At 29.7% G+C, this 3,826-nt stretch overlaps 1 long non-coding RNA gene across 1 annotated transcript; it reads left to right on the top strand.

Annotated features, from left to right (window-relative positions):
* The first annotated feature begins 1,521 nt into the window (after positions 1–1,521).
* Positions 1,522–2,838, top strand: LOC105179785. Its single transcript, XR_002286394.1, has 3 exons — positions 1,522–1,743; positions 2,539–2,628; positions 2,720–2,838. It is a non-coding gene; the product is annotated as an uncharacterized LOC105179785 (long non-coding RNA).
* Positions 2,839–3,826: the final 988 nt, after the last annotated feature.

The following is a 3,826-nucleotide window of genomic DNA, read 5'->3' as shown; positions in this document are numbered from 1 at the left end:
AGGTACGGTAGATCTTTCTTTCTTTCATTTTGTTTCTTTTTTTTTTCTTCAAAAAATAAATTTAGATGTGTGTGATCTTCACTCTTCATCATTTGTTTAGATCTGTTATTCTAAATATAAATTCTATAAGAAGTACTGACTTAAAACTGAAAATTGCTCAATCTTGAAAGTGGAAAGACAATTCTTTTAGCTTTCCCTTTGAATTTGAAATAAAGCTTTTTGACAAAAAAAAAAATCAAAATTGGCTTACCTAATTTTTTTATATGAGATTTTATATGTGGAAAAAATTCTTTTTTCTCAATCGTAATAATTTTTGTTTTTTCTCACTCTATCTTGGTGTGTGTGTGTGTGGGGTGGGGGGTGGGGGGGAGGGATGTCATACTGTTCAATCTGTGGGAAAGATTCTTTCTTTTTCATCTTAAAACTCTCTCTTTCTCTTGTCTTTTTTTTTCTTTAAACTGATAAATTTAATGCATTGTGGATGGGAATTACATGCCAATCCAAACAACAAAGTGTTAAATCTAGGATTGTTAAAAGTTGAGTGTTCAAATGAAATTAGGTTAAAATTGTGATAAGTTGTTACAAATTCAAACAAATTAACAAATTTAATGACATAAATTACTACAATACTTTTTTTTATTTTAAGATCAGATTTAATTAAGTGTTATGTTTATTTACTGCTTGTTTTGAATTACCTCTTGATATAAGAATTCAACAAGCCAACAAAGATGTTGTACAGTAAATACATACACTGAAGTAGAACTTAATTAGAGGAAATCTATTGCCAGTCAAACCAAATTAAGGGATGAACACTTTGTACATGCATATAGTTGTCATGTAGTCAAACCAAATTAAGGGATGAACACTTTGTACATGCATATAGTTGTTATGTCGTCAACTGATACCTAAATATGTGGATTCTAATAATCGTTTAACCATCTATGATTTTGTAAGTTACGAAATATATATATATATACATATATACATTTATACACTCTAGCAAACTACCCATAAAGGAAACAAACAGGTACATGAATTACAAATCATTCTCACCCTTCTATTTTATGATTATGGTTTACTTATCAACTAAGAATTAAAATTCAATCTTGCAGGAGCAAGTATCTTCAAGCAGTGCAGGATCTTCACAAAGGAAGAAACGGGATCTAACTGCATCTAGCATTGTGGAATCTAGAGCAATTTCTCTCCGACTTTTGAGATGCGAGGAACAGTCGGAATATATTTTGGAGATGTTAGAGGTAGGTTTAATTTTTTCTTTAAGAATTCACACATTATTATATCCACTATAAGAAAATCTTGAAAGAAGCCATTCTAATATAACAAAGGACCATACACTTATATTGCATATTTAATTTGAATGTGGATAAGTACAAGTTTTCATCTCCTAACATTGTTGCTGCACCAAAAAGAAACTACATAAGACCAAATTTGAGATGTATGAAGTTGCAAAAATTAGTGTGACTCTCTTATATATATTCTTCTGTTCTTGTATCACAGAATGCAACCGGGAAGGCATCATATTATGTTTTACTGCCATATGAGAGTTTGAACAGAAAAAAAATGGAAGCCAAAGAAATCCAGCTTGGGCAGAGGGCGGTGTTCCCAATACTGGAGGAAGTCTATCCCGAGATGGAAAGTAAGTATTCGTTGTCAATGACGGAACGACTGGAGGGGAGATGGACTGTTGAGGTTAGAAAACGCACGGGAACCACCAAAACTGAAAAGGTACATTAGTTAATATAACGACATGCATCTTTTAGTTCAGTAGATATAAAAAGGACATTAATTAATGTACCGCACATGTTTCTTAGTTAAGTTGAAGAAGATTAATTAATATAACTGCACCCGTCTCTTAACTAAGTGTCTGTTAGTTATATAGATACATAAGATACGCTAGTTAATACAACTACGTGCTTCTTAGTTAAGTACATACAGAAGATACGTAGTTAATATAACAATACATGTCTCTTAACTACGTGTATTTTAGTTTAAGTAGATATAGAATAGACGTTAGTTAATATAATTATGGTAGTCATAGTTTAGTAGATAAAGAAAGAATGTAAGTTAATTTAAGTATACGTGTCTTTTTGTCAAGTGGACACAGATATATTGAAATCAACATGACACTATTTCATAGACATGTATATAGTTATAAACAGTATGGAAGTACTTCTACGTTATAAGAGTAACCAACCGTTTGCTTTCATCATGTAACAAACAATATATTTCGACATAAAATTATAAAATTTATGATCTTCTTTTAGCCACGCTGCACCGTATAATCCATCATTCATGATATGAATGTTTAGAGAGAAATTTTATTTATTTTCAAAAAGTAGTTCGTGAAGTTATAAATTATTTAAGCGACATCAAAGTTATATGTCCTAAATATTGTGTTATTAAAATATTATCTATTTGATTCAAATGTATATATTTTTTCTAAAAGAGTTCTAATTATTTGTGTTATAAGAAATACAATTTACTTGCACTAATATCCTAACCAAATTTTTTTCTTCTTAGTTTTATTTCCATGAGAAGGTCAAGAAAACCATCCGTTCTATGAACGACGTTGCAACGTTCATCATGTACCGCGTGATTTACTAGGCTCTGGTGAGCACTTACTCTCATGCATCTTCAAAACTTCTAAAATTTCATTTAAAAATCATAATATGCATCCTTACTATCACTAAAATTTGAGCAGATTTGACAAGGCAGGTGAATACTCTGATCATGAACATAACATGCAGCCTTCTTCCATATCGCAATTCTATGTTGAAAACTCAATGGCTATCATGTTGATCTGGGAACAAGAGAGTTATGGAATACCTGATTCAATCTCCATTGGAAGTGGTCTCTGACTGTTATAGAATTATGTTGATGCTCAACTGCCATTTATGTAATGGGTGCTTTGGGGTCCTTGATGTTGCTGATTCTCTTTTTCATGAAATGATAATCTCATTTTCCTTTTGGGGTCCTTGATGTTGCTGATTCTCTTTTTCATGAAATGATAATCTCATTTTCCTTTGAAAAAAAAAAGGTATATGATATTACTTATCAGTTGAGTATTATCAGTTGAGTAATATTGATCAAGATAAAGTTTATATATATTGATTAAAAAAAATCAACGCAATCGTACGTAAAAAGTGTTTTTTTTCCCTTTCTTTCACAAGTTTGAAAACAAGGGAAATAATTAAAAAGATTTAAAAAAAACTTTTATTAAATCAAAATACGAATAAATACATTTTTAGGATCGTGTAAACTCTTTCTCTTTCTATACTTTAATTTTTGTTCTTGTTTAGATAACTCTTTTCTCTCCCTTATTCATTTTTTTTCATCACCCTAATTTCTTCATTTTTGTGTATCTTTCTTTTTTTATTTCATACAATTCTCTTGTTTTTTACGCACGTATTTAAGTGTGCAATACACACTAGTTCGATTTTTTAATTTAACTATCTTGTAAATTTAAAAACGATTAATAAATAATGGCTTCGATTTCTTCCATATTACGTGGCCGTGGGCTGTCTCTCTCTATATGTGTGTATATATAACATATATTATTATACTAGATAGTATATTTTTATTTTTTAATTTATTTCTTTATTTATGTATAAAATGTTTGTGTACATATAGAGTATATAATTAAAAACATCTAATCTGGCAATCCATTCAAGATATTGTATTTAGAAAGTTGATTTAGGTGCAAAGATAATGTATGTAACTTGCAAAATGCATTACATTAAATGGTAGAAGTTAGGTCTCAGCAAAAGGATTTTATTTAATTTAGAAATTTTCTATTTTATTATTCGCT

This window comes from Sesamum indicum, unplaced genomic scaffold (genome assembly GCF_000512975.1).
Source record: "Sesamum indicum cultivar Zhongzhi No. 13 unplaced genomic scaffold, S_indicum_v1.0 scaffold00208, whole genome shotgun sequence".
NCBI lineage: Eukaryota > Viridiplantae > Streptophyta > Magnoliopsida > Lamiales > Pedaliaceae > Sesamum > Sesamum indicum.
The sequence above is the reverse complement of the archived record's forward strand: the minus strand, read 5'-3'. Positions and strand labels throughout refer to the sequence as shown.